Genomic DNA, 27033 nt, shown 5'->3' on the forward strand with positions numbered 1-27033 from the left:
AGAACCCTGACGGACGTTTTCCAATATCGGAGCTGTACAGCCTTAAATTACAATGTCTTCAGACGTCAGACAGTGGATTGGAAAGGGTTAAACCTGTGACTCCACAGGCCTTATTTTTATTCACTTCATTCAGCCACTTTACTAAAGTAATCATCAATAAAGATAACTAGAATATCACTCCTATTTCTATGTATCTGTCTACATAGTTTAGAAACAAAAATCTACCCGCACCAACAATCTAACTAACTTGCTAAGATTTGATTTTATTTTTTAACACAATGCCTAGGTTTCAGAGAGATATGACTCATTGTAACCAGTCTGATGTAATCCATAAAGTGGTCTCCTGGGACTATGTCATAGGAAAAAGTGATTGTGAAAGCAAGAGTCTGCCTCACACTATTCACCCCGCATTATAGAAAATGCCTGCTCGTCTTAGACTATACAAGAAAGTTCGAGGATTAATAGTTTGAGTCATGAAGATATAAAATGTATCTACTGATTACACGGATGTGAATAGCTTCTCCACACATGCTAGTTAAAATTCTGTCTAACTCATGCAAAATGCGGAAGATGCAGACCAGAGTTGGGCCAAGGGGTAGACAGGCAAGGCAATTGAATATGGTGCCATGGCAACAACCAAGGAGGGAGACAAATGTAGTTACAGTAATAAATGCTATATATGTGTTCTATTAGGCTTATGTAAGAAAGCCTGAGCAGCCAAGAAGAACAATTCTCTCGTACCCAATAAATATATTTTAGTAGGAAAACACTTCCAATTCTAGTGATATAAAACAGGGAAAAAATAGAAAATAAAAGTTAACATTCTATTAACTCATTAAAGACACATAACATTTTTATTTTTACTCATCTCCACCTTCCAAAAATCATAACTTTTTTGTTTTTCTATTGATATAGCCAGGAGGGCTTGTTTTTTTGTAAAAATACATTGTATTTTTCTATTGTACTGTTTATTGTACTGAAAAACTTGAATAGCGGTGAAATGGGGAAAAAAAAGCGCACCATTGTGCTAATTAGTGGTTTGGTTTTTTTTACAAAATTTACCATGCAGTGCAAATGACATGTTAACACATTTTTTTTTAAATGACATAAATAATACACAGAGGAATACTAATAAAAACAACAATAAATATTTACCTAACATCAACATATCAGGTTGGTTTGACAGAAGCTATTGCTCATAAGCCCATGCCGATATGGTGTTATACAGTTATTTCCTTGCCGTCCTCCAGGATTGCATCTCTTAAAAACCATTCAAGGATTTTACCTATAATAGAAGTTAGACTTACCGGCCTGTAGTTTCCAGCTTCCCTTTTTCACCCCTTTTTGAATATTGGAACCACATTGGCTATTCGCCAATCCACTAGAACAGATCCCATCACTATAGAGTCCTAAAATATAAGAAACAATGGCCTTTCACATTACTCAATTCCCTTAGTACCCAGGGAGTAGCATAATATTCACCTTCTGGCACATTTTATATATGTCATATGATATATTTAAAGGGAGCGTCATGGGTTGCAACTGCATATTTGAAATATGAAAGCCCCCCAAATTGCATAGGAACACACCCACAAATATGGGGAACACTGGGCTCTCCCAAAACATGGTCAAAATAGTACAGTGGTGTCGGGGTCAGTTGTAGCACACTAATATCACTGAAAACAAAAGAATCTCTGCAGAGGGTCTCCTAGATCATAAACGGCACCCGGGAAGACAGTAAGTGTGCTACTTGTTTTAAAAGCAATATCATAAATTTTACAAGGACAAATTCTGCCAGGTGAACAGAACACTCAAGCATGAGCCTCCAAGGAAAATCAGTAGCGTTACCAAACATTATGCAAAGGCAGGCGGCAGGTGTGATGCTTGTTTTAAAAGCAATGTCCTTAAGTTCGTAAAGAACAAATTCTACGAGGTGAAGAGAACACCTAAGCATGGGCCTTCTCCAAGGTTAAGCTGTAGAGCTATAGGTGTTTCTTGTGCTTCAGAAAAGTTTTGTTTTGGAAGAAGGAGGAGGAGGAGGAGGAGGAAACATTTCAGAAGCAGGAGAAGGAGAGCAGAAGCAGTTTCACTACAACCAGCAGCAGCAATAGCACCTTGAGATCAGCATGTGCTCCTCGTGAAGGCATGAGAGCTGTAGCTCCATATTTCCATATTGACATATTTTTAATTTAGGAGGGAATAGTAGAAGGAATCCTGGTCAAAAGAGAGCAGCAGCAACAACAACAGCACCTTGAGAGCACAGTGTGCTTTTTGATAAATCTATACTCATATGTCATATATGAGTAAAAATTGCCAGTGTGCTAACTAATCAAAGGAATCTACCACGGGGGTGCACAAATCAAGTGAAATCCATGCCTGGTTCATTTTTATAAATGTCAGGCGATCCACATTGTCTGTGGACAGGAGGATGTGTCTGTCAGTTATCACACATCTAGCTTTGCAGAACACTCTTTTTGATAGCACACTGGCAGCGGGCAGACGAGCACCTCTAAAGCATGCTGCGCAATCTGTGGCCACTTGACCAGCTTAAAGGGGTTGTCCCGCGAAAGCAAGTGGGGTTATACACTTCTGTATGGCCATATTAATGCACTTTGTAATATACATCGTGCATTAATTATGAGCCATACAGAAGTTATTCACTTACCTGTTCCGTTGCTGGCATCCTCGTCTCCATGGTGCCGTCTAATTTCCGCGTCTAATCGCCCGATTAGACGCGCTTGCGCAGTCCGGTCTTCTCCCTGGTGAATGGGGCCGCTCGTGCCGGAGAGCTGGTCCTCGTAGCTCCGCCCCGTCACGTGTGCCGATTCCAGCCAATCAGGAAGCTGGAATCGGCAATGGACCGCACAGAGCCCACGGTGCACCATGGGAGAAGACCCGCGGTGCATCGTGGGTGAAGATCCCAGCAGCCATCTTGCTAAGGTAAGGAAGAAGTCGCCGCAGCGCGGGGATTCGGGTAAGTACTAAACGTTTTTTTTTTAACACATGCATTGGGTTTGTCTCGCGCCGAACGGGGGGCCTATTGAAAAAAAAAAAAAACGTTTCGGCACGGGACAACCCCTTTAAACACTCAGAAGTCAAAGAGCCAACACCATGTATGAGTACATTCACTTGGAAGCTGACATACTCTTGGACCATCATGGAGAAGTGCTGCCTGTGACTGTCAGTCCTACCCTGTGCTTTTGTTGCAGGCAGCAACAGACTGGAAAAACTATGCCACACCTCTATTAGACTTTTCCCGCCACCGATGATGGTGCTGCTGCGGTGGCTTAATGTTGCCATGAACCAATTGCATAGCTGCAATCCATTACAAATTACATTCCCGCGGCCATGGGGAAATGCTCTACTAAAGCTTATTAACAGTCTTTCCTGATACTGCTGCATTTAGAAGGATCTCTCTACTGCCAGAATGAGATTTGTCATATTGGTCTAATAGCAGGGATCAAATAGGGTGACCACCCAGTAATGATGTGTTTGATGCCGGCTATGCAATGGTCTTTCTGAAAGTACTGCAGCATTAAAAGCACTCATATGCCTCAAAGTGCCTAAGGGTGACAGCCTACATTCCTTGGGATCAGGCCTAAGTGTGTCCTCCGGCTGGTCCCACCAATAGCTAGGATTAATTAAGGATGAAAGGAAAATTGTGTAACCCCTCCCCTGCCTCTGGAACTAAATTATCTACCTCCTCTTCATCCTCTTCCATAGTCTCACTGCTCTTACAGTAAAGAACCTTCTTCTATATTGGTGATGAAACCTTCGTTCCTCTAGACGTAAAGCATGGCCTCTCGTTGCCGTTGCAGTCCTGGGTATAAACAGATCATCCTTGTATTCTCCCCTAATGTAAATGTGTAGCAGGAAGGATGTGGCAGCATTCCAGGTGCAATTTTCTAAAAAAGATTGTCTTATTTGAAAAAGACAGATTGTTTTGAAACGTCATTGTCTTGTGACCTGGGAAGATTAAAATCTCTTTTGGAAAATTGCACCTGGAATGCTGCCACATCCTTTCTGCTACACATTGCTGTTATAAGGAATCTATTTGGATCAGATTCTAATTAGTGGCGACTGCATAGCACCTGCCCACCCTTTCTCTGGTTGAAAGGTAGTGCTGTCTGCGCTCCATTACTTCTTCAATTGTCCCCTAATGCATTTATATATAGTTACTTTATTGCCCCTTAACCATCTTTTTTTTAATCCCAATTTTGATGCCTCTCTGGGTGTTCCAGTCCTCTCATTCCATTTATTTAATTTTCAACTTCTTGGAACCCCCTCAAGCACTGCAACGTCTTTCCTGAGCACCGGCGTCCAGAACTGTACACAGTATTCCATGCGGGGCCTAAGGCCGGCTGCACACGGCCGTGACGGGCTTCGCCGCGGAATAGTCACGGCGCCCCCCAGAGACCCCATACTTACCAGCGGATCCGGCGTCCTGGGTCCCGCATGACGCTTCGGCGTGACGCGCCACAGCGTCATGTTACACGCCGGCCACGTCACAAGACACGCCCACAGCATCACATGACGCGGCCGGCCGCATCATATGATGCGGCGTTAGGCGGAGAGGCGATTTCACACTATCTTCCGCTGTGCTACAGCGGAAGATAAGGTGAACGGACGGCTTCCATTGACTGCAATGGAAGCCGGCCGCGCGTACACCCGTGGCAAATAGAGCATGCTGCGGGTGAGGACGGGAGATTTCACAGTGCGGAATTCCGCAGTGAAATTCCGCACAGTGAGCTCTGAGCTATTAGGTTCAATAGAACCTAATAGCTGCGGGCAACGCAGCGGATTTCCGCCGCGAACTACGCGGCGGAAATCCGTCCGTGGGAAGGAGGCCTTACACATGCCTTATATAGTGGAAGAATAATGTTCTTATCCCCCTCGCCCCTATACGTCTTCAAATGCACCTCAAGACTTTTATTTGCTTTTGCAGCAGCTGACTGGCATTGATTGCTCCAGTTAAATCCACAGTCAACTTGTACCCCCAGGTCTTTTTCCATATCCCTTCCCCCTAGCTGTACCCCATTTAGTGTATATTGCTGACATGTGTTTCTCCTGCCCATGTGCAGAACCTTACATTTATCAATACTGAACTTCATTTGCCATTTTTCTGCCCAAGCCCCCGGCTAATCTCGGTCCATTTGTAGCCACATATTGTCCTCCTTTGTATTAATTACCTTTTATAATGTTGTATCATCTGCAAATATCAATATTTTACTGTGTAGTCCATCTATCAGGTCATTGATAAATATATTGAACAGAATGGGGCGTAGTACTGAGCCCTGTGGCACCTCACTAGCAACGGTGACCCAATCAGAGTATGAACCATTTATTACCACTCTCTGCTTTCTATTTCCAAGCCAGTTCTTTACCCAGATACACACGTTTTCACCCAGACCGAGCTGTCTCATTTTATATATCAGCCTATTATGCGGCACGGTGTCAAATGCTTTCGAAAAATCCAGATATACGAGATCAATAGACTCTCCGAGGTCCAGCCTAGAGCTTACTTTATTGTAGAAGCTGATCAAATTAGACTGACATGATCGACTCCTCATGAACCCATGCTGGTGAGGAGTTATGCCCTTGTTTTTCTTGAAGTATTGGCATCTCTCAGAAACAACCTTGAATATTTTTCCAATTATTGAAATGAGACATACCGGTCTGTAGTTACCAGGCTCCATTCTTGACCCCTTTTTGTATATTGAAACCACACTTGCAATGCGCCAATCAAGTGGTACAACTCCAGTCGCAATAGTGTACCTAAATATAAGAGATAGCAGCCTGTCTACCAGTTCACTTAGTTCCCTTAGAACCCTGGGATGTATTCCATCTGGGCCCGGCAATTGGTCGATTTTAATCTTTAACTGGCTCTGCACTTCCTCCTGAGTTAGGCATTTTTTTTTTGGGGGGGGGGGGGGGGGGGGGCATTTTATCCCCCTGCATCTCATGTGGTATTTCTTTTTCATTCCTGAATATACTTGATTCACCTAGATTCGCCTTTCCCATTATCTTCTAGAATTTCTCCGGCATTATTTTTTAAAGGGCCAGTGCTCTCAGTGCAAATTCTTTGACAGTTTATATAATTGAAAAATAGCTCAGGGTTATTTTTGCTCTCTTTGGCAATCAGTCTTTCTGCCTCCTTCTTGGCAGTTCTTATCTGTTCCTTACATAATTTGCTATTTTCCCTGTATGTTTTTAGCACTTCTTCACTGTCTTCTTGTTTTAATGATTTCTTTTTTTTCACTTATTCCATACCTTTTCTTTTCTGTGAGAACAGCTAATGCCCACGCTGTACCCTTCACAGGTGCCAAGGACACTGTTTCTTCATGACTTTGCCTTGGTTTATGTTGACTCATGCGATTCCTACTCTATGCTCTACCGTAGGTGACATCTTTAGACCACAAATTGATACAGCATATTGGAACTCATCCATTCTGAACCACAGCTGACTTTCAGTCCACCAAGGCATTTTGGATCAACTCACCAAGCCCCACCAGCTCCAGTATAAATTCAATTTCTTCTAGTTGTTGGTTTGTCCTGACTGGCAGGGGCTCTAAAAAGTCCTCACTGTCCCGTGTCCAGGTATACTCTTCTCCAATCCACATGCTCATATCAACTGATGAAAGACTTTCTGATGAGGTGTCATGTGTTTCCAGTATCCAGGCCCTCATTTGGAAAACATGATTTGGTCCACTTCTTGCAAGAGCTTTATGCCTAGGATTACAGAGACATCCTTTCTAAAGGGTTAGCAAGCAGTAATTTTCTGCTTGTAAGGCAGTTAGTTATACTAAACAAGTAAGTTAAGAATTAAAATGTACCATATGTCTCTTTAGCATAGCCATGATTTAGTAACATTTTTTAAACTCATTTTTTAAGACAATACTAGCCACAGGAAGACCCTTGTTTAATGTCTTTGTGTATGTGTTAATTGTTTGAAGGCAATGTGAGTGTGTGGTTTGTGATATAGTTCTTTGTATGTGGGTAAGAGACTGCCTTGCATATTGAATGAATGAATTGAAGACAGGGACAGTGTGAGTGTGAGATGTACATGATTGAGGACCATGTGCTGGTATATTGTTATGTACAAATTCATTTGCATGAGTTGGACGAAAGGTCCATTTACACGGGATGACTGTCGGGAAAACAATGTCTAACACTCATTCCAGTGTGTCCGCGCTCCCGTGCTTTCACACGGGAGCTAGTAGTGCTGGCTCGCGGAAGAAGCAGCCAGCAGGGGGCCGGGGTGGCTGCAGGAGATTTCTCTCCTCTCACTCCCCCGCCCCTCTCCATTGACATAACAGCAGGCTGTTCAGTACTAAATGGACGCTGTTTAAACTAAGCGATGAGCAATCAGCTGGTCATCCATCATAAAGGCTGCTTAAACGATGGACGATGAGCTCATCGTTCAGATTAAACAGCGACCATTCAGTATTAAACGGCTGCTGTGTTATCTCAATGGAGAGAGGAGGGGGAGCGAAAGGAGAGAAATCTCCTGCAATGCCCCGCCCCAGCTGGCTGTTCCATGAGCAAGCCTGCACCAGTAGCTCCCTTGTGACAGCACAGGAGCGCGGACACACAGGGACGAGTGTCGGGCATCGTTTGCCCAACAGTCGTCCTGTGTAAATGGACCCTAATAGTATATCTATTGGGGTTTTGTTTTGTGGGAAAACTATTAAACTTATGTGACTATATATATTGCATAATAATTAGAGATGAGCGAATATACTCGTTTCGAGTAATTACTCGATCGAGCACCGCGATTTTTGAGTACTTCCGTACTCGGATGAAAAGATTCAGGGGGGCGCTGGAGGGTGGAGGGAGGCGTGGCAGAGTGGGGGGTAGCAGCGGGGAACAGGGGGGAGCCCTCTCTCTCTCCCTCTCCCCCCACTGACCGCTGCAACCCCCCACTCACCCACGGCGCCCCCTGAATCTTTTCGCCCGAGTACGGAAGTACTCGAAAATCGTGGCGCTCGGGCGAAAAAGGGGCGTGGCCAAGTAGGCTCGCTCATCTCTAATAATAATGTACTTGTGAAAAAGTGTTGTGACAAATCTAGAAGTAGGATGTGGTGAGTATATAAAGACTGATGAAGATGGGTATGACAAATCTAAAATGATTGTGTTGTAAATTTGACCCACTTGACTCGCAGTGTTTGATAACATATGTGATAATCAAATAATTGTACCAATGAGGATACTGATGATAAATCTATGAATATTGTTTTGTAACCTTGATTGAATTTACATTTATGATAACATAATATAAAGGAATTATTACTGTTTGTTTAAGGGCCCATTCAGACGAGCGTATGCGCTAATCCTCGCGTACATGTGCGCGTTTGAACGTGCGCGCAAAAATGCGCGGTGAACAAAGGTCCGTGCTTTCCATATGCGTGTTAGCAAATGTGATTTTGGCTGCGTGGAGCGCATGTAGATGCGCTTTATACCTTGAGCTGTATCAGCATCCCAGCCAATATACACGGCGCCAGTATTTTAAGTATTGATAGTTGTGAGACACACGATTTTTTCGCGCCCCAGCGAACTTTGGATTGCTAAGTTTCTTCCTTTATATAACAGGCTGCACATCGTTTATTGGTCTTTACAACTAAACACATCCGGAACACAACATGGAGTGCTTTATGCAAAGGGAAAGACACAAAAGCATTTAGCTTTAGCATAAAAAAAAAAAAAAATTACATTGCTGTCTATTGGGTCGTTCACACGGCCGGACTCGCATGCAGCGTGTCCCATAGAAGCCAATGTTAAGAGCAGCGCAGTACGGAGCAAACTGCCCCGCATGTCCTTTCTTCGTTGCTGCGCGCGTTCGCACACAGTAAAAACACGGCCGTGTGAACACTTCATAGGAACTCCATGGTTTTAATAGGCGCGCGGTTTTCTTCGTGCGTATGTTCGCGTGAAAACACGCTCATCTGAACGTAGCCTAAATGTCTAATAATTCACACATTATATGTATACGGTATATAGCAGTAATTTGTGCTGAAATGAAGATAGATACATTAGGAATATTCATTTTCTATAACAGAAAACTGATGAGATCACTCAGGGCAGAGATGGTTGGATTGATAAAATTGACATACTGAGTTATTTCCGCCCAGACATTGGAACTTTGCAAGTGTGATTTGAAATGTATCTTCTCTAAGTGCATTCTGCATCTGTCCACATGATGTGACTATTCGACTGAGCCGGAAAAACTGACAAGTGTTTCTAACGAGTGACTGAATGCTGTTAAACTGTCACTAAAGTGAATCTCATCAGAATTCTGCAGAACACCAACAACTAGCTGATGACAAGTCAAAGGAGGGCTAAGCATCATAGATCCTCCCTAAGGCAACACATGGTGTACAAAGGGCATATGGAACAGTAGAATCTATAAAGAATAAAGGGACTCTGAAGTCAGCCATGTATACCTGCACTTCTTACACCCATGGACATGGAGAATGGAGGAGATTGACTGACACCAATGTAATGGGAGGGGACAGATTCCTCCTTAAGGTCTTTTCTTTGGCTAACCAGTGAAAGTAGTAAGGGCACAATAAACCCCTGCTTCCCTGCATTAGAGACCCTGCAGGTTTAGGGTCCAAAGAAGATCAAAAGAAGAAGAAACACAGAAAAAGAGACATTTGTATTCAACATATGACTGCTTTTGAATTTATAGTTTTTTCCTTAAGCCCAGACTTAACAAGATTGGTTTTATGGCGGTAGCAAATGAAATTCCAGAGAACAGTGTAATAAATGTGATATGAGATTCTCTGCTTGTTTATGTAATGTATCATGGTTATGAAAAATAGGGAACATTTGAAAGAAACTTTTGGAAGTTTCTTATCATTCATTAACAAAATCATAACATGTCAAAAGGTATATTCAAACTTTTAATTGGATGTTGATTTTATGTATTTAAATCACATTATGGAATTGTTGTGCAATTCCTTTTAGTTATAATGGCTACGAATAGCCATGGGTGGATTGTGGTGAAAATGTATAAAAGTGGCTCTTTGCAGCCCGCCATCTTGTGTCTTAGTAGCCATAAATATAAACCATGATGATTGTTTAATTTGATTCTCCATGAGTGTATCCTTCCTTGTATGGTCTATGAACCCCTCTGTAAAAGACCTGTATATACTGTAGCTTGACCCCGAAATTTATAGAAATTGAACCTCAAGGATGAGATGAAATGAAAGTGGCTTTAGCAACTCAGAAGGAGAATAACATGAGGTTGTATTCTGAGCCCAGACCAAACATGAAGAAACATATTTTCAAACATTTCTTAAAGTTAGGCCACCAAAAGAATCGAGAAACAAGTTCTTGAGTCTTTTTGATGCCTGATTGTCTAGCTACCGTAGCTTAGAATCATAGACCAATTTTAGAACATCAGTTGTGCTGTGTCAATCACTGACATTGCAACTTTGAAGAAGAGATTGACATTTTTGATAGGTTGATTAATCAATAAATCATTGTGATAGCCATCCTTAAGACAGCTCTGGAATTATTTTGAATGAACAGGCCCTACCAAGTTCTTTACAGATACAACTGTGCTGTCAAACGTGTCTTTCTGTGTGATAAATATAACAATGTGTAAAGAAAAGCTGCGCTTCTAGGTAAACATGGGGAGATGAATGTAATGGTAGAAGAAGAAATATGCTGTACTTACTTTTGTTACGAAACTACTTGTTTAAGGCCGAACTCCTTTTTTTCTATGAAGTGAAACTTTTCTTTACCCATTGTTATATTTATCTCCACCACCACGGTACAAGTCTACCCGGGGTATCTGGCTGATGCTCCCCCTGTCACCAGAGGATAGGCATTTAGTAACATCATTGATCAGAATAAGGCTGAACTGGGCTTTTGGTGTGTGGGTCTTATGCATTAGACGGACCCCTCCCCCCCCCCCCCCCCCGCATTAGGGGAGTCCTCACCTTTTTTAATCACTCTTTTCTGTCTTATTGTTGTACACTGGGATATATCTTCCCAGGAGTGCAATATTGTTTGTCTGTGTGGGTTTGAATAACCTCCTGGATAAAGCAAAGGTGTTTCCAATTTTTGATAAAGGTCGATAAGTAATCGCAAAATTAAATTAAGAAAACAAATTTCATCTTGTTTGGCTGGAGGATAATCTTTTGGCATCACAGATGGATTCCATTTTTTATGATCGGTGAGTACTGTTACAGGATTAACAGTTCCCATCTAAAGAGGTCTTTACTAAGTAAATTTACTTTTAAATACTAGCAGTTCTTTATTTCCCATGTTATAGTTCATTTTAGATGTGCACATTTGATGTGAAAAATAAGCATAAGGATGTAATAACAGCTCTTCTCCAGACCACTGAGACCCCCAACTCTCTGTATCCTCACATTAGAAATTCTCCTCCAATTGGTGCAGCAGAGTAAAGATATTGAGGGAATCAGCCTTAAAGGGGTTGTCCCGCGGCAGCAAGTGGGTCTATACACTTCTGTATTGCCATATTAATGCACTTTGTAATGTACATTGTGCATTAATTATGAGCCATACAGAAGTTATAAGAAGTTTTTCACTTACCTGTTCCGTTGCTGGCGTCCTTGTTTCCATGGAGCCCGCCTAATTTTCGGCGTCTAATGGCCAAATTAGACGGGCTTGCGCAGTCCGGGTCTTCTTCTTTTCTCAATGGGGCCGCTCGTGCAGGATGCCGGCTCCGTGTAGCTCCGCCCCGTCACGTGCCGATTCCAGCCAATCAGGAGGCTGGAATCGGCAATGGACCGCACAGAAGCCCTGCGGTCCACCGAGGGAGAAGATCCCGGCGGCCATCTTCAGCAGGTAAGTAAGAAGTCACCGGAGCGCGGGGATTCAGGTAAGCGCTGTGCGGTGTTCTTTTTTAACCCCTGCATCGGGGTTGTCACGCGCCGAACGGGGGGGGGGGGTGTGTTGAAAAAAAAAAAAACCGTTTCGGCGCGGGACAACCCCTTTAACAATATCCCTCTCAAATCTGTAGCTTTCGCAGATTATATATATCTTAACTAACCCAGAACAAGGCCTCTCAAATCTCAATAAGATCTTAAGTACATATGGAAACTTTTCAAATTTTAAAGTAAATGTCTCAAAATCAACTGGGATAAATATAATCTTACTTTCAGATATAGCAAAAAAAACCTCCAAAGTCTTCGAAATACACTTGGTCTGAAACCTATATAGAATATCAAAGTATTAGGATCACCAAAAATCTAAAACTTCTTTATGACAATAATTATGCACCTCTCCTTAAAGAAATCTCCTCGCTCTTACAAACCTATGATCTCCCGATGCTCTCTTGGTTCGGCCTCTGGCTTCCTTCACAAAAATTATACAGGAAGGCTTCTTTTGATCCCCTGTTGAGGGGTACATGCAAGATCTGGGTCGCTCTCCAAAAGAAGCTAGCCCCACAGCCATCTTCTACCACCTCCTGAGCCTAATACCAGATGATTTAGGATTAAATCTTGGCGTTCATACTAAACATATCTAGTGTCTCCTCAGTGGCTTATTAAGCCTTCCAAGACCAACCTAATTACCCACCTCATCATGGCAGCCAAATCTTTAGTTCCTCTCCTGTGGCTCCAACCCATTGTATCAACAATAGTCAAATAGATAGTTAAGGTCAATGAAACCTGTAGATTTGAGGAACTGACAAGCTGGGCTTCCAGAACACACAACAAATTCAAGTCTATGTGGAGACCTTGGCAGGTCCGGGTTTTAACTCATTGTTGACATCAAATAGGTTCAATTTTTAAAAACCTTATCTGTAACTTGTGAATCTCCCTCCTGTCTGTTATGGCAGATATTTCTGATGACATAGTCAGGAATGTCTTTGTGTCACCGCCTCCTCTTTCTGGAAGTTACTCTGAAATTTCCAATACCCCCCCCATTCCTTTCACTCCCCCTCATCTAACCCCTCCTGTTCCTCTCTCAACCCTGTGGAAAATATATCCTTTCACCAAGAGTGAAATTAGTCAAGTTGACCCCATACTGATATGTGGGGTTCCACTAGAAGACTGACAATTTGGTATTAGTAGGTACTAGTTGTAATAAAGGTGGAGCAAACCCAGTGAAGTAATTAAAAGCTAAGAGTTTGTTTGAAAGAATGCAATGAAAAAACTTTTGATTCTTTATGTTTTTTGAAGGTGCAGCCTGCCCTATATAACGTTATGACCCAAAGGTTATAACAGGTGAATTTGGTGCAACCCTCAGAAATAAATGACGGAACCTGGATAATTGCCAAAAGGATCTCAATATATTAATAAGACCAGCATATAAATGTGTTTCAAGGTACACAGACCTCTTCCTCAGTACTCATCGGGGACACACTACATAAATACATATAAAACCATGATGAAGTAGAAAATGGCATCAAACGTAATTGGTGGGTGTTATGGGAAATCAATCATATACCTTCACTGTACTGCTCCAAATTGGTTATGAGAAGTGCATGCATGTTGAGTCACTGAGTCTAACACAATGTTCGTCAACATCAGTACGCTTCTGGTTTATTATTGACATCACGAGACATATATACTGCAAATGACGTAGCAAATAGAAATACGTACCCCTAGAATCATAAGAACTCATGATTGGCTAATGATTAACATATGTAAACACCTTATGGTATGTTACTACTAAAACGTGATTTCTTATAAATGATACATAACGGAGAATAGACTTATTAACATCCCTGCTTGGCCTATGGAATGCAAAGGTAGGGGGGTGGGGGGGCCCAGAGCGCTCTCGGAAAGCTTTTCTTCTAGGAAAGAAGTGTGGGAGTCACAGAAGTATCTTGTACATTCCAGCGTATATGTTAACCATTTAGATGCTGTAATTTACTAAGAAGGAAGAGATACTGATATCTATATATATATATATATATATATGTGTTTGCATAGGCTGATGTGAGAAACATATATATATATATAAAAAAAAAATTATATATATATGTATATATATATATATATATATACACACACACAATAGAATAAATATATTATTATTATAACACTGGGAAATAAAACGTAGTTCAGAAAATGAACAAGTGTGAGAAAGAGGATAAAAAGGGGGGAGGGGGAACAAAATACATAAATTAATACATGTATAATTATACCTGAAAATAATAATATACTCTGGTTACTAGCATAAAAAGGTGGAAAACATAATTCTAACACTAATGAAAAATCAAATGATAAAATACAAAATAATTCGTTTTTTTTTTAAATAAAAGGAAGCAGAAAATCAGAAATTTACGCCTATATAGCCTCACGTAGGGCAAATAAACTTCCTAAAAATCATCCCAATATAAGTCTTGCCAGTAACTTAGTTGTTTTCAAAGCATCAAATGAAGGTTTCAAAATAGTAGTTTTAGAAACATTGTTTAAATGGACTTAACACGTGGTTCAGAGAATGCATGAATGTGCGTGTTGTGGCTGATAGTATGGGATAGAAGTGATAACCTGTCGGTGTGTGACCCAGATGGTTTTTATTAGAGATGAGCGAACGTGTTCTTCCGAGCTTGATATTCGTGCGAATATTAGCGTGTTCGGGATGTTCGTTATTCGTAACGAACACCATGCGGTGTTCTGGTTATTTTCACTTCCTTCCCTGAGACGTTAGCGCGCTTTTCTGGCCAATTGAAAGACAGGGAAGGCATTACAACTTCCCCCTGTGACGTTCAAGCCCTATACCACCCCCCTGCTGTGAGTGGCTGGGAAGATCAGGTGTCACCCGAACATAAAAGTCGGCCCCTCCCGCGGTTCGCCTCAGATGCGGTGTGAGTTAGATGAGGGACAGTGCTGTTTGTACCGGAGCTGCTGTAGGGAAAGAATTGGTAGTTAGTGTAGGCTTCAAGACCCCCAAAGGTCCTTATTAGGGCCACTGATAGCTGTGTGTTGGCTGCTGTTAGCAGTGGCAAATTTTTTTTTCTCAAAATCGGCTCTGCAGACCGCTGCACCCGGCATTAGGGACAGAAGTGCTGCATAGGCAGGGAGAGTGTTAGGAGTGAGTGTAGCCTTCAAGAACCTCAACGGTCCTTTCAAGGGCCATATTTATCCGTGTGCAGTACTGTCCAGGCTGCTGTTAGCTGTGCTGCATTTTTTTTTGCTTCTCAAAATCGCCTCTGCAGACCATTGCACCCTCCATTGATACTGCAGGGAAAGAATTGTATAGGCAGGGCGACAACACAGTTGTTATTCATTGAATATACGCAGTGCTGCCTTTTGGTGCCAAAAAACTGAAAACAAATCTATTTGTCCAGCCTCTGTCCGTCCTAAGGGCTGTGGACACGTGTGAGCTGCGTGAACAACATTGCAAAATCAGACGCACCCAGCTACGCTTTACTGCTGGCTTCGCCATTTGCTTTCCTTAATTGGGAAAAAAATACCTGCTCTCCAAGAGTTATAATAACTCTGCTACCCTCACGTTCTGTGACACATTAGCAGGGACACAGCACAGTTATTAAACTTAGATAATTCATTCACTAGAGGCAGTGGGGCCTTTCGTTTTCCAAAAAGGGCAAAAATTATATTTGGCCTGCAGTCTTGCGCCAATTTATTTCCTGCCTGTGAAATCAAATCACTGGTAATACAGCATGCTGAGGGGTAGGGGTAGGCCTAGAGGACGTGGACGCGGCCGAGGACGCGGAGGGCCAAGTCAGGGTGTGGGCACAGCCCGAACTCCTGATCCTGGTGTGTCGCAGCCGACTGCTGCGCGATTAGGAGAGAGGCACGTTTCTGGCGTCCCCACATTCATCGCCCAATTAATGGGTCCACGCGGGAGACGGTTATTAGAAAATGAGCAGTGTGAGCAGGTCCTGTCCTGGATGGCAGAAAGTGCTTCGAGCAACCTATCGTCTACCCGCAGTTCTGCGCCGTCCACTGCTGCCAATCCGAATCCTCTGTCTGCTGCTCCTCCTTCCTCCCAGCCTCCTCACTCCACTACAATAACACCTGCTCAGGAGCGGGAACACTCCCAGGAACTGTTCTCGGGCCCCTGCGGTTCCTCTCCCACCAGAGGAGTTTATCGTCACTGATGCCCAACCATTCGAAAGTTCCCGGGGTCCGGGGGAAGAGGCTGGGGACTTCCGCCAACTGTCTCAACAACTTTCTGTGGGTGAGGAGGACGATGACGATCAGACACAGTTGTCTTGCAGTGAGGTAGTAGTAAGGGCAGTAAGTCCGAGGGAGCAGCGCACAGAGGATTCGGAGGAAGAGCAGCAGGACGATGAGGTGACTGACCCCACCTGGTGTGCAACGCTTACTCAGGAGGACAGGTCTTCAGAGGGGGAGTCAAGGGCATCAGCAGGGCAGGTTGCAAGAGGCAGTGCGGTGGCCAGGGGTAGAGGCAGGGCCAGACCGAATAATCCACCAACTGTTTCCCAAAGCGCCCCCTCGCGCCATGCCACCCTGCAGAGGCCGAGGTGCTCTAAGGTCTGGCAGTTTTTCACAGAGACGCCTGACGACCGACGAACAGTGGTGTGCAACCTTTGTTGCGCAAAGCTCAGCCGGGGAGCCAACACCAACAGCCTCACCACCACCACCATGCGCAGACATATGATGGCCAAGCACCCCACAAGGTGGGACGAAGGCCGTTCACCGCCTCCGGTTTGCACCCCTGCCTCTCCCCCTGTGCCCCAACCTGCCACTGAGATGCAACCCCCCTCTCAGGACACAGGCACTACCGCCTCATGGCCTGCACCCACACCCTCATCTCCGCTGTCCTCGGCCCCATCCAGCAGTGTAGTTCAGCGCACCGTTCAGCCGTCGCTTGCGCAAGTGTTCGAGCGCAAGCGCAAGTACGCCGCCAAGCACCCGCACGCTCAAACGTTAACCGTCCGCATAGCAAAATTCATCAGCCTTGAGATGCTGCCGTATAGGGTTGTGGAAACTGAGTCCTTCAAAAGTATCATGGAGGCGGCGGCCCCGCGCTACTCAGTTCCCAGTCGCCACTACTTTTCCCGATGTGCCGTCCCAGCCCTGCACGACCACGTCTCCCGCAACATTGTGCGCGCCCTCACCAACGCGGTTACTGCCACGGTCCACTTAACTACGGACACGTGGACAAGCACAGGCGGGCAGGGCCACTACATCTCCCTGACGGCACATTGGGTGAATTTAGTGGAGGCTGGGACAGAGTCACAGCCTGGGACCGCTCACGTCCTACCCACCCCCAGAATTGCGGGCCCCAGCTCGGTGCTGGTATCTGCGGAGGTGTATGCTTCCTCCACTAAAGCACCCTCCTCCTCCTCCTCCTCTGTCTCGCAATCAAGATGTGTTAGCAGCAGCATGTCGCCAGCAGTCGGTGTCGCGCGGTGTGGCAGCACAGCGGTGGGCAAGCGTCAGCAGGCCGTGCTGAAACTACTCAGCTTAGGCGATAAGAGGCACACGGCCCACGAACTGCTGCAGGGTCTGACACAGCAGACCGACTGCTGGCTTGCGCCGCTGAGCCTCCAACCGGGCATGGTCGTGTGTGACAACGGCCGTAACCTGGTGGCGGCTCTGCAGCTCGGCAGCCTCACGCACGTGCCATGCCTGGCCCACGTCTTTAATTTGGTGGTTCAGCGGTTTCTGAAAAGCTACCCACGCTTGTCAGACCTGCTCGTAAAGGCGCGCCGGCTCTGCGCACATTTCCGCAAGTCCCACACGGATGCTGCCACCCTGCGCACCCTGCAACATCACTTTAAGCTGCCAGTGCACCGACTGCTGTGCGACGTGCCCACACGGTATAACTCTACGCTCCACATGTTGGCCAGGCTCTATGAACAACGTAGAGCTATAGTCGAATACCAACTCCAACATGGGCGGCGCAGTGGGAGTCAGCCTCCTCAATTCCTTTCAGAAGAGTGGGCCTGGTTGGCAGACATCTGCCATGTCCTTGGTAATTTTGAGGAGTCTACCCAGGTGGTGAGCGGCGATGCTACAATCATTAGCGTCACCATTCCTCTGCTATGCATCTTGAGAAATTCCCTGCAAACCATAAAGGCAGCTGCTTTGCGCTCGGAAACGGGGGCGGGGGAAGACAGTATGCCGCTGGATAGTCAGGGCACCCTCCTGTCTATTTCTCAGCGCGTACAGGAGGAGGAGGAGGAGCATGAGGAGGATGAGGAGGAGGGGGAAGAGAAAGCTTGGCCCGCTGCTGACGGTACACCGGCTGATTGCCTGTCATCCTTTCAGCGTGTATGGCCTGAGGAGGAGGAGGAGGATCCTGATAGTGATCTTCCTAGTGAAGACAGCCATGTGTTGCGTACAGGTACCCTGGCACACATGGCTGACTTCATGTTAGGATGCCTTTCTCGTGACCCTCGCGTTGCACGCATTCTGGCCACGACGGATTACTGGGTGTACACACTGCTCGATCCACGGTATAAGGAGAACCTGGCCACTCTGATTCCCGAAGAGGAAAGGGGTTCGAGAGTGTTGCTATACCACAGGACCCTTGCGGACAAGCTGATGGTAAAATTCCCAGCCGACAGCGCTAGTGGCAGAAGGCGCAGTACCGAGGGCAAGGTAGCAGGGGATGTGCGTAGATCGAGCAGCATGTACATCCCAGGCAGTGCAACAGTCTTTAAGGGCCTGGCCAGCTTTATGGCTCCCCACCAAGACTGTGTCACCGCTCCCCAGTCACGGCTGAGTCGGCGGGAGCACTGTAAAAGGATGGTGAGGGAGTACGCAGCGGATCGCACGACCATCCTTGGTGACGCCTCTGCCCCCTACAACTACTGGGTGTCGAAGCTGGACATGTGGCCTGAACTAGCGCTGTATGCCCTGGAGGTGCTTGCTTGTCCTGCGGCTAGCGTCTTGTCGGAGAGGGTGTTTAGTGCGGCTGGGGGAATCATCACAGATAAGCGTAGCCGCTTGTCAACCGACAGTGCCGACAGGCTAACACTCATCAAGATGAACAAAGGCTGGATTTCCCCAGACTTCTGTTCTCCACCAGCGGACAGCAGCGATACGTAAGCAATACGTAGGCTGCACCCGCGGATGGAAGCTACGTTCTCTCTCACCATCCAAAACGGGGACATTTCTGCTTCATCAATCTGTGTCTAATATTCCTCCTCCTCCTCCTCCTGCTCCTCCTCCTGAAACCTCACGTAATCACGCTGAACGGGCAATTTTTCTTAGGGCCACAAGGCTCACTCAAATAATTTTTCAGAACAATTTTTATAAGTTTCAATGCGCTTAAAAGCGTTGGAACTTTAACTTGAACCAATTTTTCGTTACACTGGGCTGCCTCCAGGCCTAGTTACCACTTAAGCCACATTAACCAAAGCGATTAATGGGTTTCACCTGCCCTCTTGGCTGGCCATGGCCAATTTTTGGGATGTACATTAGTACTGTTGATACAGCAATTTTTGTGGGCCCTCGCCTACAGTGTAATCAAATTAATTTTTAGCCCACCTGCATTACAGCTGACGTTACCTCAGCTGTGTTGGGCAATGCAATGGGATATTTTTATGTACCGCCGGTGGGTTCCAGGGAGCCACCCATGCTGTAGGTGCACACTGAGTTTTTAATACATCTGTACACTTCGAAAGAACCCGTCTGACTGGGCCATGCAGTGTGGGCCGAAGCCCACCTGTATTACGCACGACATTACTACCTCAGCTGTGTTGGGCAATGCAATGGGATATTTCTATGTACCGCCGGTGGCTTCCTGGCACCCACCCAGGCAGTGGGTCCACAGGGAGTTTAACCTACATGTGTCCACTTGTAAAGAACCCCAGTCTGACTGGGGCATGCAGTGTGGGCCGAAGCCCACCTGCATTAAGCACGACATTACTACCTCAGCTGTGTTGGGCAATGCAATGGGATATTTTTATGTACCGCCGGTGGGTTCCAGGGAGCCACCCATGCTGTAGGTGCACACTGAGTTTTTAATACATCTGTACACTTCTAAAGAACCCGTCTGACTGGGCCATGCAGTGTGGGCCGAAGCCCACCTGTATTACGCACGACATTACTACCTCAGCTGTGTTGGGCAATGCAATGGGATATTTCTATGTACCGCCGGTGGCTTCCTGGCACCCACCCAGGCAGTGGGTCCACAGGGAGTTTAACCTACATGTGTCCACTTGTAAAGAACCCCAGTCTGACTGGGGCATGCAGTGTGGGCCGAAGCCCACCTGCATTAAGCACGACATTACTACCTCAGCTGTGTTGGGCAATGCAATGGGATATTTTTATGTACCGCCGGTGGGTTCCAGGGAGCCACCCATGCTGTAGGTGCACACTGAGTTTTTACTACATCTGTACACTTATAAAGAACCCCAGTCAGACTGGGGCATGCAGTGTGGGCCGAAGCCCACCTGTATTACACACAACATTACTACCTCAGCTGTGTTGGGCAATGCAATGGGATATTTCTGTGTACCGCCGGTGGGTTCCAGGGAGCCACCCATGCTGTAGGTGCACAGGGACTTCACAATAGGGAGTTGTACCTGCCTGTGTCTATGAATTAAAAAGCCCGGTCTGACTGGGGCATGCAGACACCTTGACAGAATGAATAGTGTGTGGCACATAGGTTCCCCATTGCTATGCCCACGTGTGCAGCTCCTGATGGCGGTGGCACAGGATTCTATTTCTCATTGCTTCTGTACAGCATTGTGGGCTATCGCTCCGCCACTTTTAAAGAGGGTCGCTGCCTAGCCGTGCCAACCTCTGCAGTGTGTGCCTGCGGTCCCTCGTCATGGCAGACGCAATTCTAAATAGACATGAGCGTGGTGTGGCATGAGGGCAGCTGAAGGCTGCCCAGGGACACTTTGGTGTGCGCTGTGGGGGGGGAGGGGGGGCGGTTGGGCAGCATGTAACCCAGGAGAAGTGTCAGTGGAGTGTCATGCAGGCAGTGATTGTGCTTTGTTGGAGGTAGTGTGGTGCTTAGCAAAGGTATGCCATGCTAATGAGGGCTTTTCAGAAGTAAAAGTTGTTGGGAGGGGGGGGGGGGCCCACTCTTGCCGGTATTGTGGCTTAATAGTGGGACCTGTGAACTTGAGATGCAGCCCAACATGTAGCCCCTCGCCTGCCCTATCCGTCACTGTGTCGTTCCCATCACTTTGTTGAATTGCCCAGATTTTCACACATGAAAACCTTAGCGAGCATCGGCGAAATACAAAAATGCTCTGGTCGCCCATTGACTTCAATGGGGTTCGTTGTTCGAAACGAACCCTCGAGCATCGCGGGAAGTTCGTTCCGAATAACGAACACCCGAACATTTTGGTGTTCGCTCATCTCTAGTTTTTATCTGAATGAATTGAAAAGCCAGCAGGACAAATAGCTGCACATTTGTATGGAAAAATACTATCTAAAGCTATTGGTGGCATATGTAATGAAATAAATAGATATAGAATAAATACATATCTAACACACAGAATACAAGATACAGTGTATCTTACCGAGATTTCTTTCGCCACTGAGAACCTTGAAAGACCTACAATGTGATTTTAATTGCCGTTCTTTAACCTCCTAAGGGCTCCCACCCACTGGCGATATTTTCTCCACTGCGATGTGATTCTGAAGTTAAAGTCTCGCATCGCAGTGCGAGAAAAAAGTCAGCATGACGCCGGGGATATTGGCATCACGCCGACATATCGCCAGTCTTTTCAATGGGGCCAGCGGCAGCAGCACTAGCCCCATTGAAAAGACATGGAGAATGCCGGGGACTTCTGCCACAGCTGTAACAGCTGTGACAGCTGTGGCAGGAGTTTCCTTCGTCCCCGCGGGGACCGCAGGGATGAAGGAATCCTCTGCCACAGCTGTCACAGCTGTCACAACTGTGGCAGAAGTCCCCGGCATTCTATTCCATTGCTTTCAATGGGATCGGCACAGCTGCCGATCCCATTGAAAGCACTGCTTTGGCAAGCTCCGTGGAATGATTATCGGGGAAGGGCTTGAACTATAAGCCCTTCCCCGATAATCATCAATAAGTGTGTAAAAAAATTTTTAAAAAATTATACTCACCTCTCCTGCTCTCAGCCGCGTCCTCCTGCTGGCTCCCCGGCCAGCTACTAAGCTCTTTCAGCAGTCGGGGATTTAAAAATCCCTGCCTCCTGAAAGGGCTGTGCAAATTGGCTGAGGGCTCAGCCAATAGCAGCTACTGCTTAGCTATTGGCTGAGCGCTCAGCCAATCACACATAGCCCTAAGGCTATTCATTCATGAATAGCTATATCTTAGCTACCACATCCCAGAAAGCTTTTATGAAATTTGCAGTAAGGATCTTCTGAATCTCCTTTCTAATCCTGTCTCAACAGGAGAGCTGCTGAGTATACACTGTGTCTGCTTAACAAGCTCAGGCACAACGACAAAGTTAGGATTCCAAAGAAGGATTCTGATCCTGGAGCAATCCACTGGTAACCGGTTTATTTACAACGCGTTTCGTCGCTATATGCGACTTTTTCAAGCAAAATCAGATCACAAAATATACATCAACTTTCATAATCCTATGTGAACTCACTTGTCTCTACCCCACGGCGTTTCACCCAGACGGGCGATTGCACTTCCAGGTTCAGGAAGCAGTCCGAGGATAGACGGAGAGAGGAGCGTGTTACGTCATCACGCTCATCTGGAGCGCAGCTACACCTTACGTACATTCCATTGCACGACACCGCTTCCTCATCAGGTGACTATCACATGATTAGTTCATTCATAGCTCTGCTTTGCTTAATGTTCCTAGTAGCTAATATGGAACATATCCAGAAAATACTCTCACCACCATTTCATATTCACACTATTAACATCTCATATCAAAATTCCATAAAAATTCTTTGGCGATGATTTTTATTTTTCTATTTTGGCTCTAACTTTCCCGATTCTGAACCATTCCGTGTTACTATTGGAGGTTCTGACTGTAGCTTCATGGTTCGTAAATAGCGACTTATTGAGTTGCCCCAGATGTCATGCTCAATGCAATCCAATGCTTTGCAGCAATTGATAAAGCATATGTATACCTCCTTTTGGTATTCTTGGTATATATATATATATATATATATATATATATATATATATATACCGGCGTATAAGTCGACTTTTGAACCCCGAAAAATCTGCTCTGCTGTCGGGGGTCATCTTATGCGCCGGTAATACAAAAAAAAAAAGTGTAAAAAAAAACCATCATTACTCACCTCCCCCGGCGTTCTGTCGCGCTCCGGCAGGATGTCGCTCGCTCCTCGTCCCCGACGCAGCATTGCTTTCTGAATGCGGGGCTTGAAATCCCCGCTTCCAGAAAGCTAATACACACGCCGTCAGCCGGTACAGCTATTCAATGACAGCATTGAATGGCTGTGATTGGCTAAAACACACATGGCTTCAGCCAATCACACTATTCAATGACATCATTGAATGGCTGTGATTGGCTGAAGGCGCACGTGTGTTAGCAATCACACCCATTCAATGATGTCATTGAATAGCTGTACCGGCTGACGGCGTGTGTATTAGCTTTCTGGAAGCGGGGATTTCAAGCCCCGCATTCAGAAGGCAATGCTGCGCCGGGGACGAGGAGCGAGCGACATCCTGCCGGAGCACGACAGAACGCCGGGGGAGGTGAGTACTGATTTTTTTTTTATCCACTGTAATACCGGCGTATAAGGTGAAAGTTGGGGGGTCGTCTTATACGCCCCGTCGCCTTATACGCCGGTATATACGGTATATATATATATATATATATATATATATATATATATATATATTATTTTACAATATCTCCTTTTCTCACAAATATTGGCAAGATTTGTATAAAATTTTGAAATATTTCAATGCAGTTATACATCATCATTACAAAATGGAATTAAATAACATTGAAGCCTTTGCTTTATGGAATGTTATGAAAAAAATCAAACTAAGGCTTCCAGCATGCTAGCATTTTCCCCATCATATAGCCCCATATTATTTAATGGTGAAACACACACTACAGAGTTTTTTCACGCGGACACGGACTGCTTGAAAAAGTTTATCACATGCACTATTCTGATCTAATGCACGGATGAGACTTGCCCATTCAAGTCTATGGGGAGAGTAAAACAAAATTATGCCTTCTTTGTGCTGTCTGTTTTTTTGTTTTTTTTAGAGATGCAGAAAAAAAAAAAGATTAAAGCTCCTTTGATGTACTTTGTTGTTTTTTTTTGCAGTTGTGAAAAACGCCAGACACAGACTGAGTACAGACTGAATATGGAGGCCATACGGACCTACACATATGAAAAAATGTCAATTTTTTTAGGTCGAATCAAGGACTTTTTTTGATCAACTGGGTACCTAGCCTATCGATATATGTTCACAAATTATAAGTTGAGTTTTCCCAGCTTATGATATAATGTCTGTATTAAAGGCTTATCACAAAATCAAAATCGCAGATAAATCACGTGCATCATGTACAAATTAAACTGCTCTGTACCTCTGGCCATGCTCAATGTTACTGTAGAGTCTGAGCTCTCAGAAAAAGGTTTAACTACCCAACATGTGTGCAAAATATGAGTGTGTGGCTGATACACTGCGCTTCACCTGCGTGCCAAATAGAGAAGTCAACACGTCCCACTAATGGAACACAAGTTGCTTCCGTATAATTTTATGAATGAAGACCGGCGTCTGCCTCGAGCTCCACATGTGTGAGTATGACCTACATGTATATGTAATGGTATATATAGGTGTATTTGTGTATAGGAATTATGTTTTATGCTTGAGAAAGGTGTGATATACGCACCGAAATGCGTTGCAATAAAACTTTTTAACAGAAAACGCACAGATTATTGGGTCCCACCAATCCTTTTGGCTCTCGAAGCACTGGGAAAACTTTTTTCTATTTTTGTGACTTTGTGTCAAAGTAAATTACACGTGATATAAACTAAGTTTGGCAGTAAAATATCTACATTTTATTTATGGCTGTAGCTGCCTATTAGGCAAGAGGAACATTGGCTTCTGAAAATGTGACATTCTGGCATGGCAGGGAGAAGAGCCACTCCTTTCCATCTTAGTCACCTCCTTACAGAACCAGTCCTGCACAGAATGCCACCTGCTCTTGATGGTGTTCTCTCTGTGTAATATCAAAAAAGGATACTTCTTAACATTGCAAGTCTTACTTGATGTTAATATAAACACACTTGTCATACTTTTAGATGCTTAATGAATAAGTGTCTCCTAAGAGACAGACGTGCTAAGAAAGTGTCTGTAAAAGGAAGTAGTTTTACAATTAAATGATTAGAAAACTCTCGGGAGATGAAAGTGGATCAATAAAAAAATGTGTATTAAAACACAAAAAAGACAACAAAAGATTCCATCAGGGTAAAGTAATGAAAGCTAAAGAGCATTACAAATTGTTTAAAGGATTATAAAACACAGTTGCAAATATGAAAACTTCCCTTTATCTCATAAGTATCTAAAACCCCCTATAAACAGTGTTTCAAAAATAAAAGAGATAGAGACATTCCTACTATAGATGAGCGAGCACCAAAATGCTCGAGTGCTCGTTACTCTAGTTGAACTTTCAGTGATGCTCGAGAGTTCGTTTCGAGTAACGAACCCCATTGAACTCAATGGGCGACTCGAGCATTTTTGTATATGACTGGTGCTCTGCTAAGGTTTTCAGGTTTTCATTTGTGAAAATTTTAGCAAATCACCAAAGTCATGTAAAAAACACAGAAATAGATAGGGCAGGCGAGGAGCAACATGCAGGGCTGCATTTCAGGCTCCGAGGTCTCACTATTAAGCCACAATAGTGGCAAGAGTGAGACCCCCCCCCCCCCTGTCAGCATAACGATCGTTCTCCTCTGCCACAGCTGCAACAGCTGTGGCAGAGAAGAACGATGCTAGCCCATTGAATTCAATGGAGCCGGCAATACAGCCGGCTCCATTGAAAGCAATGGGCTGCCGGCGAGCGCGGGATAAATTTTCGGGAAGGGCTTAAAAATATAAGCCCTTACCTGAAAATCATCCTAAAATGTGTAAAAAAAAAAAAAAAAAAATGTATACTCACCTTTCCGCTGCAGCCGGAGTTCAGCCGCGTCTGGACGGCAGTTCTCCTGAACTGCTTTCTGTAGTATTCAGCAGGTGGGGATTTAAAATCCCCGCCTGCTGAATGAGCTGCCTCTGATTGGTCACAGCCTCACCAATCAGAGGCAGCTCTCACTCACCCATGCATGAATTCATGCATGGGTGAGTGAGTGCTGCCTCTGATTGGCTCAGCGCAGGGACCAATCAGGGGCAGCACTCAGCTAAATGACAGCTGAGAGCTGCCCCTGATTGGTACCTGTGCTGAGCCAATCAGAGGTAGCAGTCACTCACCCTGCTGAATACTACTCACAGCAGTTCAGGAGAAGACAAGGTGAATATATATTTTTTTTTACTTTTTACACATTTCTGGATGAATTTCAGGGAAGGGCTTATATTTTTAAGCCCTTCCCGAAAATTCATCCCGCGATCGCCGGCAGCCCATTGCTTTCAATGGAGCCGGCTGTCTCGAGTAACAAGCATCTCGAGCACCCTAATACTCGAACGAGCATCAAGCTCGGACGAGTATGCTCGCTCATCTCTAATTCCTACCTTACACACTTTCCCAGCTGTCCCTTATATTGTGTCATAAAAAGTAATGCAGGATGGTTATGTTTTATGTATTCAATGTAGAGATTTGAACATTTTGTCTTAAGTTAAATTGAGGACTTTACACTTTGCACATACGTATCTAGGAAATAACATCCGCTAAGTGAGCAACTTAATAGAAAAATAGGAATTTAAATAAATGCTACTGGTTGTCATTGTTCAAAATTTTAGAATTTTATTTAAAAATTGCCCACATATGTAAAAATAAGAAGGAAGCCTCTAATCTCTTCTCCAAGCTCCCCACTGTGTTCTTCGTTGGCGCTGCGGGTCCCCCATGTGACATATTGTCTATAGGCTGCATCAGCCGGGTTCTGGTTGCTGCTGCCAATCACAGAGCTCTGTGCTTGGCCAAAGCAGCCGGTGAAATCCTGTAAACAGGCTGATGCAGCCTATGTACAATATGTCATGGGGAAGGCAGTGTTGTTGCTGGATACAGCAGAG

The sequence above is a fragment of the Eleutherodactylus coqui genome, chromosome 12 (assembly GCF_035609145.1).
Source record: "Eleutherodactylus coqui strain aEleCoq1 chromosome 12, aEleCoq1.hap1, whole genome shotgun sequence".
Taxonomy (NCBI): Eukaryota; Metazoa; Chordata; class Amphibia; order Anura; family Eleutherodactylidae; genus Eleutherodactylus; species Eleutherodactylus coqui.